This window comes from Lepisosteus oculatus, chromosome 29 (genome assembly GCF_040954835.1).
Source record: "Lepisosteus oculatus isolate fLepOcu1 chromosome 29, fLepOcu1.hap2, whole genome shotgun sequence".
Lineage (NCBI taxonomy): Eukaryota > Metazoa > Chordata > Actinopteri > Semionotiformes > Lepisosteidae > Lepisosteus > Lepisosteus oculatus.
In genome coordinates this window covers 7,063,214-7,076,293 of record NC_090724.1, presented here as the reverse complement: position 1 = coordinate 7,076,293, position 13,080 = coordinate 7,063,214, and the positions used below count along the sequence as shown (strand labels likewise).

The following is a 13,080-nucleotide window of genomic DNA, read 5'->3' as shown; positions in this document are numbered from 1 at the left end:
AGCCTGTCTGGCGTTTTCCCAGAATGGCCTGAGGTTGTCATGTATGCAAACGAAGGCCGGGCTGCCTTATTAAATAACCAAACACATTGCTGTCTGGGCCCAGACAGCCAGAGCCGCATAACAGATGAGGCCCCTCTTTGACCTTGACCTCCGGGGTCCTTCTTCACCTGCTGCGGAGGCATTCAGCGCAGCTGGGCTGTCTAGCCAGCGCCTGACGGGATTGTACACACTTTGCGCTTGTTCCCACGCTTGGCTGCCACCTCCCTGAATTCCAGCGCGTCTCTCCGGCAGAATATAATATTTATGTAGCGCGTTGTGTACTGCTGCTGGCACTCCATTTACTGGACTCTGCCCGTGCTGCCAAACCTGCCCCTTCCCTTTGAGATTTGAGGGTGTTGAACTGAAAGGACCCTCCACTGCCCTTTTCTGCCTTGGCCATGCCTTGTACTCCCATCTGTTTGTTTTTTTTTTGCTTTTATTTTGCATGTTCTCCTCTTTTTATTCTTTGAAATGTGGGTTTCTCCCTCCCTCGGAGTTTAGCAGCGCCATCACGCGAGTGGCCGGCTGGTGGGTTGCACTGTGCGCTGTGCACAGCTCTGCTTTGTCCCCCTGTCCCTCGTTCTGTCTGTCTTTCTCTCTGCGCCTCACGATGAAAGGGACAGGGGGCCCGCGTGCGATGAGGCACTGTCCTGGGGTTGCTGGGCTCCTGCCATCCTGCTCACCTCTTCATTAAAAACCCCAGTTCGCTGACTGCAGACTTCTGCCCAGAGCTCTCTGCTCCATGTTCTCCACCAGACAAACACAATTTATTCAGATGTAATTTATTTTTTCAGTCACCTGTGACTTTATAATGTTAAAAATAAAGCTGTATATTATGAGAGTATATTATGCAAGTGAATGGGTGGATAAATAATATTCATATTGTACACTAATTTATAATGTGCATTTTTTAGGTGCACTGCTAAAATACTGTTTACTCTTTCTATACTCTTTTTCTGGTATTGCAGACTCCTAAATTTAGATTCTTTAAAATTTCCAAACCACTATAAAATGCCTGAATGTTTCTGTTTAGCATATGATCTTCTCAGGGCCTTTACTTTCTGGCTCCATGTCAAATATTCAATTTGCAATTGTTCTCTTTGCCAAAAAGTGATGACATTTCTCTGCACTTTTTGTGGAGGTTGAAAGATTTCAGCAGAAATTCTAAAAAAACACCTGCTGTAACATTAAGGAAGAAATTAAAAGCCTGTCACCCCCTCTCCAGTGTTACGGTCTAACGTATCTGTTTCAGGAGTCAGGCCATTTGGAGTATATTTAGCAAGAGCTGAAGATCTAGACGGTTCTCTTCTGATCATGTATGTTGTGTATTAATATGTTTCCTTTCACTTCATTCTTTAATATTGGAGCAAGACACAGCAGGAGTCTGTGATTCAAGTCCACTCTCCCATGAATGAATTCCAGTCCCAGTGAAGCTGTATTAATAAGTTAAGCACTTCTTATTTTTGGTAATGTTCCCGTTACTGGAAGGATGAAATATGAAATACTGTAACCCATAAACAACAACAACAACAAAAAAATCTCTTCTGAAGACATAGAAATCCACTGGTTAACTTGGGATAGAAGTCTTTTCTGTTACCTTTTCGGAACTGGTATTTAAAAATGTGAAACCCACACAGTGTTTGCTAAACATGAACGTTTCAGCTATAGTTTGCCTTACATCAAAAAGCTCGACATCAAAAACGTCAACATCGAAACTAAGGACTGCCGATTACAAACTGGTTCTCAGTGAGTAAACTGTTGTTCCGTTTTAACCACAGATGCAGATAAGAGCAGCTAGTTTTGGTTTTTCCTCCCCAGCAGAAAAAAGAAAAATGTTCTACATGTCTGTCTCACAACAGGCCCTAATGCAAACCATTAGTTATTTTGGTGCTCATCCATGGGCTGCATTTTCATTTAAGGGGAACACAAAAAAAGGATGCATTGCATTCTGGTCCATACATACACCTCAAGGAGGTTCCAGGCAATGAAACACCAAAGAGAAACGCTAAAATTGAGTGTTTAGGGACTAAATGAATAACCGCCAGTACTTTCCATTACACAGCACAATCTGCCAGCCTTCTGGAAGATGCTGTACGAAGTCTGAATCTGAGAGAAGTGAAAGAACTTTGTCGTATTATTCTTGGAATCGAAGCTGGCTTTTACTCTGATGCTTTGGAAATTGCCGCAGACTGTTTTCTGTACGTGTGCACTCATCAATGACACCACTGCCTATGATTTTTAAAATACCCGATTTGACATGGAAGCACATCGCCCTCCTCATTCGGTAACAAAGCAACGGTAAAAATGTAAATGCACCAAGAACACTTAAAATAATACCCTGCCATGTGTCCATTAATCTGCTTTAAAGGGTCCCATTTCAATCTAAAATCTATTCTCATGTTTACGAGTGCAAGGCCAGGAAAACATTTTTCTTCCTAGAAAAATATTAATCTATTACAAGATTCAGATATCAGTTTCTTTTCCTATTTTTATGGCTTTTAATGATCTGTGACTTCTAATATGAATCTATATTTTTTAGGAAGTTTGGGACCTGAACATTTTATTTTCAGTTTATTTTGCTGAATCATACCTGCCTTCAAACTGTCCTAAATATCAATACATGCTTAGGTGCTACCGGAAAATTGATAGCTTACTTCTTCCCAGTGTTTTTTTTTGTTGTTGTTGTTGTTTCAAAATCATTCAGAATAACTGATGTAGACACAGACTTTCACAAAGATGCAATTAATGCAGAGTGGCTTTTCTGTCGGAGGCCTTTAAGGTGTCTCTAAAGGTACAATAAAGCTTCCTCTTCCAGTACTGATGGAGGGGCTCCTTATCTCTGGCACCTAAGGGGTAAACCACAATCTCCTCTTTTCTCTCTCTTCCTCATGCGCCAGCTTGCTCCACCTTTAACAGGATTTACAGTACCATACCTCCTTCTTCTCTTTGCTCAGAATTTTGCATAATTGCTGTGGTATACTTACACACATGGCTCCAGTAATGATTACCATAAAAGCTTTTTTTCCCCCCCTCTTTCTTTTTGTATCTCCCAGTGTGTGTGAAGATGCATCTACGTGGGTTCATGCCAAACCTAAAGCGTTAAATGTGGGGCAGCAAACGGAGGAGAAAAGAGGGGGGGAGTCGTGGTGGCTGGGCTCAATTTAGTCTGGCGCATCTTAAAACATATGGGCTCCCCAGCTGTTCTGAATATGCAAATTGAAAATGCAAGCAGACACACACACAGACGCTGGCTCACACACGCACACGTGCGGTGTGTTCCCATTCTTCTTGCCATTTTCGCTTCTATCTGCACGCCATCCCAGACAGTCTCTCCCCGAACCCCCTCCTCGCCGGGACCCCCCTTACTCGAAAAACGTGGCCGCCATTTTGAACGCACTGGATGCCGTCTAGTTCACTGGCGAGCGTGGCCGAATCCGGTCGTTAGGTTGGAAAACAAATGGCCTCTTTCATTGCCAGCCGCTCTTCTGGGTTTAGCTTCATGCCAATTAAGGGAGCAGCATGCATAACGAGCTGCGTGCAAATATGACGAAGGAGGAAGCGGCGCAACTCAAAGTGTGTTTGCTTTTCGTTTTTTTGCAACTGTCATGAGCAAAATACACGCCACACTTTCTCCTTGACTCAGACCTGCACCACTTGCATTCAAAGATTTTTATAAAGCGACTTTAAATTTATGTTCTTTTGTGTCACCACCTGAGCAAAATAAGAAAAGTAGCTTTACAGCACAACATTGGGAATGACTTGGCGAAGGTAAACTCAACAGCCCCATGTTTACTGTAAGGTCCTCTGTCTGAGCAAGCAATTAACAACATGCAGAGATTTTTGTGACAATCATAGGGTTAGCTAAAAAGAGATTACATTGTTTTACCGTTTACTGTCTGGCTAGATATCCCCAAATGGATCTATTGTCTCTTACTACTGATTTCCAAATGTATGGCCAATGTCTTATACATACAAAATATGAACCTTTTAGATGGTGTCATAGTACAGCAAAATTCTATAATATACACTCAGCAGATGCACAGATTCTCAGCAACAGTTTCAAAAACAACACTGTTGCTTATATGTATGAAATCAATCAAAATAATTTGTTTAAGAAAGAGCAAAGAACACTACACAACAGTCTGAGAATCTGTAATTTATTATACCCAAATTTGTCCTGTTTCCTAGTGAAGGAGACCCCTTCCTGGCTGTTTTGGGATGTGATAGCTGATAAAAAATGGCAGCCATGTTTCACCTTAAAACACTACTTTAGTGTCCACAGGCAACTCTACTGATCTTTGGGATACTGAAACAGCCCCATAGTCCATTTCAGGCTATATTAATGATTTAATACATCAGCTCAGCCACTGTTTATGTTAGAGGGTGTCATTTCAAACAGATGTATAAAAATATGTGTATTATACAGCTGAACCTAACCCAAAGTAGAAAATAAATTAAGAGAGTGTGTTTAACTATCACATCAGCAAAAGATGAAGTGGGGCAGTCAAACCATGGACAGAGTACTCTTGACATGAAGGTGCTTTAAGTTTCACGACACAATCCTTACTTTTATAAGAGCTGACAAATTCCGAAGCAAGCTCATGCTGAAATAAATGAAAGATTTATCTGACATCCCTAGAGTTTTCTTAAAAACACACAAGGAGACAAACCATTAACAGGGTGGTTTGCCATGTGGTCTGGCCAGTTAAACTGTTTATCAGCTAAACTTGTGTCGTGTCACTGACAATCAGCTCAGGGGTGCCAAGAAACACTGTAGCAGGGACGTCATTATTCTGGGTTAAACAGACAGCTGATACTAAAGTAAATCCGAAAATAACATGAAAATAAAACTGAAACAGAGTGGACAAGAAGGACAGTGAGCACTGAAGACTGTACATCCCATGGGTTAGCATGGTAACTGCTAAACTTCTCCATGATTGTCTTGATGATCTTCAAAGTGATACGATCCCTTATGTCCACACTGTGGTCTCCTGCTTTGTGCACAGAATCTATACCGATTTACTCAGAACAAATGCAGAAAGGAGCAGAATAATGAAAAGACGAAAACAGAAAGGTAGCAAAAGTGAAGTCCATAACGGAGCACGGAGGCTCATCGGGGTGCAGCTCATGGCTTCTGCAGTGCTAAGCTGATCAATGACCGTATGATTCCTCCCTGGATGGGACACCAGTCCATTGCAGTGATGACCCCTCAGCAATCCTGGTCCCCCTTTATTGCTGGGTGGACTGGAGCAACTGGTGTAAATTACCTCCCTCTAAGCATAAGAGCATCCTTTGCAGCAGGGACTCGAACCCACAACCTGTCAGCCAGGAGTCCAGAGGCTTAGTAGGGACATAGGCAGAGTAGTGGGTAACATTACTCTCTTCTGTCCCCAAAAGCAAGAAAGGAACTGAGAAATAATTACACCGCCTGTATGGCGCAGAGCATGTGGGACTCTACCACTGAACACCCATGCAACCCTGCAATTTTGTGTATTATTCATTTTTTAAAAAAATCTCAAGGATAGAGAGAGAAAGGAGATTTCTTGACTACTACTGCAACGCCCCCAGATTTGAACCTCAAAAATGAGCCATATATATAGACGCCATTCTATATGTGTCTGTTGAGTGGCCAAGGCTATTAGCGCCACAGACGGAGCCATGAGAGTTAATTAAATCAAGTGCATGCAAATGTAATTAACCGCGATTTGCATATCGTTCACAGTTCCGCAGCTGGCGAATGCAGAGCAGACGCCATCTTGGGCTCCCAGAGAGCCGGCTGCAAGGGGCGGCCATTTTGTGAAGCGCCACTCTCTGCGATGCCAGCTTTCCATCCCCCATGGTCCACCCTGCCGTCATATTCCAGCCCGGAGGGGGACACCTGCTTCAACACTTTGCAAGCGAAAGTAAAACACAGTGGCAGGAGTTTTCTCTTTGGAGAGCAAAGGGAATGTCTTTTTTTTGTGTTACATCTAACCTAACACATCTTCTCTTTTTGCTTCCAGAACATTGCGATTCTTTTAGGAACTTCCCTCTCATGGCGAGATGGCAGTAACGGATTTGGGATGACTGGGGAAGACCGAGCCACTTACTCCAGGGGCGCTCAGTGATCATTGGTGATCCAACGAGGCCAAATTGATTTTTTTAAATTTAATTCAAACCCCCCTTGAAAACTGTTAAGTGAATGTGTATATTGCTTTTTAAAAATAACCACTTGACAGGTGTTAATCAGACACTAATTAAAATACAAGTACAAACCTAACTCAACTACAGCTGCCCAGAGGCTGCTACACAACAGGACTGTCTACCTCTCCTTCATGAAAGCATTGTCTCATTTAAATGAATGAAAGTATTTAATGAAATCCCTCATAACGTGGATTACACCTGTTAATTGCACTTGTGATTTTAAAGGCATCCTACATATCTTAAAATTTCAAACGAAATCAAAAGAAAATAAGAAAAGCTGCAAATAAAATGAGGCTATTCAGAACTTCTGACTTAGAAAAAGATAGCTCATTGATCCAATGGTCCTATTTGACCTTTTCTTTTAGCCCTCAAAGTGATCTAGTGGCTCTGACAGTTGCTTATCAATTATTATTGATGTCTTGAACATTTCCAATGATCACCTTTTAAAGTAAGGGATTTTACGTAGTCAATTTCCTAACTCAGGATAGGGATCATGAAAGCAAGGAAGAGCTCAGATATAATGATAACCTGAAGAAGCTGGAGTGCTGTGGTCCAGGACTAGATACAGCTGAGATGAGTATCAGTGAAGGAGCAAAATCACAACTTACCGGTCGTGAGCTGCGCCTTGAAATTAGGGTTCTATCCACCCCTTCCAGGAAGAAGTCTGCTGCTGTCACGGGGCAGGCGCTCTTGGGACACACTGGCCAAGATGCTTTTCCCAGGTGGCCTACAGAGACCAATACTGGATCATGGAGCCCAGACCTGCACTCCACCCGTCCTGAAGTTTGATTGGTTTAGATTAAGTTTTGATGGACCGTGAATTTCCTTCCACACTTGGATTTTTTTCCTGCACTGTCTGTAAAGTCTTGAGATGAAGGTGGCTCAAGGGACCACAGATCTCATAAGGAAAAGAAAGGAAAGGTCCATGCTGTGCCTGCACCAGTCAGATGAGTTTTTTTAGTCTTTTTGGAGCAAGATGCACAGTTCAAGCACAGTTTTTACTTCTCCTGAGCTTTTTGGCACTGACTGCACTTGCTCCTGCTGAGACTGACTACACAGCAGCAAACTGACTTCCCCCAGACTTCAGCCTGTGACATCCTGGAGTTAACAGAGACCTGGGAAGTTTAGGAAAGCTGGAAGTGATGTGCATTGGCACCTCGTTTATTCTGAGTAGTCTCAAGTGACAGGGCCAGATCAGATTCCAAAGTGCAATGAGTCTCTGCGTACTTTTACAGAAGCCAGGAAGTGTGAATATCAATGCTTACTGTTAAACTCTGCAGGATCCATGCGATTTTCGGGAGATGCCATGTCTCCACTAATGTCCCAGAGCTGGAAGGGTGGAGCACAGGAGTACATCAGGGCCTAGAGACGAACATTCTCTGCTTTGCGCCTCACTGCTCTGGAAATGCCACATCCTGTGAATTTTACACATATTGCTCTTGAAAAAATTGGGGAATAAAACCCCCATCAGACATACTGCATATGGATGTTTCCCTGCCTTATTCAGAAACTTGTTAATGCCTGCATTTCCATTTGGAAAATCCCTGTTTCTTTTCAGGCACATGGCTTTTAGGCCTCCGAGGTACACAGAAGCCTTTTAGGGAGAATTAGGTGAAAGTCTGGGGGGTGAAAAACAGTGGAAGACAACGTTCCAGAGAGTCTTCAGGCACGTTCTTCAGTTACAGGTCAGGCTCAGCGTATCACTGAAGCAAAAACACTGTTACTTCAGTGCTGCATTACAGAAGCCTCTCCAATGAATTCTGGATGATTCAGTCCAAGGAGAGCTCAGAAGATGTGATAAGGAAAAAAAAAAAAAGACCTTTGGTTTTCTTCTTTGTTTCTGGCAAACTTTTAGCAAGTGGTCTTGGAGAGTAAAGGCCCTTCGGCAAAACCACACACACACACACATATATCAACGCAGACACATGCGCACAGCGGTTCAGGGTTGAGCCCCCGCCTGATGCAGCTGCCACGGCTCCAGCCCAAGCACTCCGAGAGCCGGAGAGAGCCAGGGAGATGTGCAGAGGACTCCCTGGGCTCTCTGCCCAGGGGCTGTGTGGAGCGACCCCCAGCCGCCCTCCTCCGTATTGATTTCTCCCGCGGTTGCTGCCTGCTTGTAGAGGCGGGACGCCAGTGGGTACGGTAGCCTGCCTCGGCTGCCCACTCCGCCGCTTCCTGGCTGGCCCCGGATCCTCACAGAGACGGGGAGATGGAGAGGGCGCCTGTGGCAACAAACAGCTGTGCGCTGCTCCCGAGTTCATCTGAAGCTCTGAAGCTTGGCTTCGTCCTCCTCCTCCTCACTGCATGCAAACAAGGAGGGGGAAAAAAAAAATCAGAAAAGAAGTTCAGCATAACTTTTGCTGGTTGCTCATCGCAGGCGCTGCCCGAATGTCTAAAGATTCAATGTATAAGAGAAAGGAGAGCATGGTCTAACCTTGAAAATGATGATAGACTCTGTAATGTCTAATAGGGCTTCAGAGTTGTTTTTTTTTCCAGTATCAGCCACTATAAATTTTCAATTAATGCACAAAGCCTCAGACTTTGCCTGCCAAATATGCCGTGTTCTTTTTGCCTGTGGTATGTTTTTACAGAAAAGCCACAGATTTGAAAAAGTATAATGAACAATAACAAGTGCGTTAAAAATAAAGCTAAAGGGAAGAACGAAATACAATCTTCAGACTGGTGAGCGTTTAGCATTTATTTTTTGCATTTTCCGAACAGTTACAAACTGGAGGTGACCTTTGAAACATCTAACCCCTTCGGGGATCTCACCAAGCCATTTCTCGAACATAGTCAGGGGTATGCAGGTCGACAACATGGCTAGGCATGCTGCCACAACCCCTTGGTCAAAGACGTGCCTCATGTTCCCGGTTTTTAATGCACTTCCACGCAGCTTCTTCATGACACTGTGACATTTTTGCCTTCAGTCTTAAGGCAGAGGCATGGCTTCCTGCAGAAACGATGCGGACTAAGGTACCGCAGGCCTGAATGTCGTGACCACGGCTGTGACAGGGACCCACTTTGCCAGAATGAGCTATGCTCCCCAGTTTGTTTTTGCGTTTACAGCCCTTCTTCAGCAGGCTTTGAGATTTGCTCCAGTTATCCGCATTTAACGGACAATGCAAAGACCTTTGGCGCTGGCCTACAGTAAAAAAAAAAAACTTCAGTTCAAAAAATGATGGGTGCAAAAATTCCACAAGGAAACCTCAAATACCCTTTCTTTTATATTCTTGAATTATCTAAAATTATTCAAACACTTTCAGCACCCTGTTATTATGTTAATGGCCCCGGGGTACATTCCTTTACGCACTCACAAGCTTATTGTGCCTTTGCTCTATGAAAATACAACCCCCCTCCCCCCAATTCACACACATGCACTCATCCCACAACCCCAAATATCCCACCCAACCCTTCCACAAAAAAAAATGAAAAGAAGAACAAATGCGCAGGAGCCCCCCGAGTCAGGGGAAATAAAGAAATAAAGTTTTGAGAAGTGGGAGTCTGTGAAAAGCCACTGTTGATTTGTGTAAAGATAGCAGAGGAAGGGGACTACGCTGGGGCTGAGAGGGACCGTGGGGCCTGAGGGGAGAGGAGGGTGTCTCAGACACAATAATACCATTCACTGGGCCCAGACATGGGTGTTAACCCCCCCAGCACGACACAATGGGACTCCCTGTCATTCAGACAGCCTTGGTGATATTGTTAGCTCAGGGCCGTATTCTCCCCCACCTCGGGAGAAAGGGGCTGCATTGTGTTTGGCTTGGAAGCCTGGGTGAGCAGGGGCTGGGGAGGCGCAGGGCAGAGACGGAGAGAACAGTGTGGCTGTCGATCTGTCAGCTCCTGACGGGAGGGCGGGGGGACAGCCCCATGGCATTGGACTTGTGCGCTCTCGAAAGGAGAAATAGACACGCACACACACAAAAAAAGGGAGAGAGAGAAAGAGAGCGAGAGAAACAGATCGCGCTATAAATATTATTGAGGTGGCCATGCATGGAGCGGAGAAGTGGGGAGGAAGGGGGTTTGTTGGGGGTTGGATGCTGGGGGGCTACGGCGTTTTTGTGGGGTGGATGAGGTGGTCCTCAGTTTCGCCCATTTTCGTTTTCCTTCGCAGTGTGCAGGCGCTGGTGTGTACAGCCCCCCGCTCGCTGCCTGCCTGCCTGCCTGCCTGCTGCAGTGGCTGGGTATGAGATCTGGCAGCGCTCACGCTAAACTACCGCGAGACAGATTCCTCTCCTCCTCAAACCCCCCCCACCCCCAACAAGAACATCACACTGAGCACAGCGAAGATGCTGGGACCAAGGGCGAGGAGAGGAGAAGGAGGTGCAGGGGGGGGGGGTTGGGGATGTGCCCAGAGGAGAGGAGGAGCAGAACGGGGGGAGATAGATACCATCTCTCCGGGCATCGCATCATGAGGAAGGGCTAAGGATTGGAGTTCCGCTTTCAGGGAAAGGGGGAACAGATATACCATTCAGAGATCTTTACGCACCAGGCTTACACACGAAAATTAATTCGCAGCATTGCAGAGCTCACCACAGGCGCTCGTGTGGTAACAGGCAGGATAGAAAAATAAAACAGGTCAGGAAACATCTGGGGGTGAATGGTCAGTTTAAAAAAAATTTTAATGATCCCACTGATATGTAATAACTGGCAGGTTATAAGGAATTAGTTGCCTACATTTTTGTAAATCCTGTTACCCATATGACTCATAACAGCAACAATGTCACACCTTTCGATACTAAGGACACAGCCATAGTATTTCATTAAGCCTGCTTCCACTCCCCAGTCCAGCTACTGAGCACACTGTAGGCCAGCAGCCTAACCACTGAGCTACTGAAAACTGCAGCCCTGCACTTTAACACTGAGCTACTGATCACACAGCAGCTCTGTTCTCTAACGCTGAGTTACTGAACACACTGCGGCCCAGAGCCCTAAAAACTGAACTACCAAGCACACTGCAACCCCACACTCTATCCACTGAACTACTAAACGCACTGCACGCCACCACTGTAATCCTAAACTACTGAGCACACCTCAGGCCAGCATTGTGACAAGTATAGATATAAAGATCAGAACAAATCTAAGACAAATGAAACACAACAACAGCAGGACAAATGTTAGGCACTATATTGTCTTTCATTAAAACATGGCTAACAAAGGCAGCATGGCCAGAGAAGGCGTTTTATATATATATATGTGATTGCATGATCTGTTCTGTTCCAAGGCGGTTGGAGAATAGCAGGACCTGCCTTTACGCAAGTACAGTACAGCTACTGCAATAAAAGGACAAGATGTGCGCTCATTCATCTCAATTAAAAGAGCTGCTGGCAGCAGAGGAAACTGTCTTTAGTTCTCCCCATCGGAAAGGGCCAACACAAAAATACTCTTCTTCTTGGTACTCCTCTTAGATATTTGTAAAGGTGGAGCCAAAACAAAAAAGAAGTGCTGGAAATGTGCCATGCCATCAGTGACACAAAACAGAAAAAAAATATTATTTTCTATCTCATCCCAAACGCTCTTTGCCTTGTCTGAAAAAGCACACGCCCAGTCCTCTACGAAAGATCAGCGAAGCTTAAAACAACACACTGCTTCCCTTGATGGTTCTCCAGGACTCCTGCAATCCTTTAGTGGGACGTTTTTATTTGTAAGATCTTGGATTATTCACTTGGGTTTAACATGCTCTTTTCTAGGAGTCTTTTCTCATTTCTCAGCCCTTTTTTTCCTCAATCCCCCCCCCAGCTCACAGTCAGTACTCCATCGACCCTATTTGCCCTCACTGTACACATCTGCTTTGTTTGACCCATATCACCGTATCACTGGTTAACTCAACAATGTGTTCCTATGTCGACTTTACCCCTCCTACACCACAGCCAGTATCTAAACCAGCTGACCCGGGCCCTTGCCCCAGTTTAGAGGGCGTCTATCCTACCAAACCACCCCTGATGGAGAGATGCTACGCCCTCGTTCTACCTTCTCTCACACAGTCTCCCTCCTCAGAACTTTACCATTTGATTCCACTGCTGCATGTGCTTTCAGCTGAGTTTACTTCTATGTCGGGGGAGGCTAATTAGGACAATTGGTCATCCTTTCACAAACGCTAGCTGGCAAGAACAAACATTTCCTTGCACCGTGAAGAGTGATGCTCTTTATGCTGATAAAGATGCTAGTTTTAGTTACTTTGGGCCAAACAGTTAGTTCGCTTTTTAAATGATTTATTCTTACCCATGTAAATCCGACCCAACCAGATGCTCATCCAAACTGGGATAAAAACAGATCTTATTCAGACTATGGCTGACCCGGCACTGTATTGTGCTTTTTTCCTGCATCAGGACACTTGTTCAAACCCAGCCGTGTTTTTTTTTTATTTTCAAGACAGGTCCGGCACTGAAAGGGGGTGGTAAGTCCTGCCCGACTGTATCCCGTAACACCCTTCGAAGTCGCAGCCTTTCATCTCAGCAGGCTCCTTCCTGGGAAAGCATTTTAATAAATAAACAGACTTATAAACAAGCAAATGTGCCCGGGCTTTGATCACGCAAAGTCCACCCCCATACAGAGAAGATGCTGGGGGCGGTGTCAGCAAGGGGGAGAAGCAGAGGGGTTTGGGGGTCTGCTGAAAGCCCATCTCTCGTTGGGGGGCTAATGCCTCTCAGTGGCCAGGGGGCTACTTATTGTTCCAGCCAAGGGGATTACATCAGTGGGACGGGGCAAACAATGTACCCCTCCTGTGAGGGAGGGGCTCAGAGATCCTGGGGAATGAGGAGGGCGGTGAACTGCTCACTGACTCAATTAAACTTGAGAGAGAAAGAGAGAAGGGGGGGGACAAGGGGGGAAGAGCGAGAAACAAGGAGGTTGGGGATTGTG

At 45.1% G+C, this 13,080-nt stretch overlaps 1 long non-coding RNA gene across 3 annotated transcripts in view; it reads right to left on the bottom strand.

The window, feature by feature from the left end:
- LOC107079683 (uncharacterized) overlaps positions 1-13,080 on the bottom strand; it is a 62,672-nt gene that overhangs the window by 9,663 nt on the left and 39,929 nt on the right. For all 3 annotated transcript variants that reach the window (XR_001480616.2, XR_001480617.2, XR_001480615.2), the window contains one exon: positions 6,831-8,522. This is a non-coding gene — a long non-coding RNA (uncharacterized lncRNA). The remainder of the gene's footprint in view (positions 1-6,830; positions 8,523-13,080) is intronic.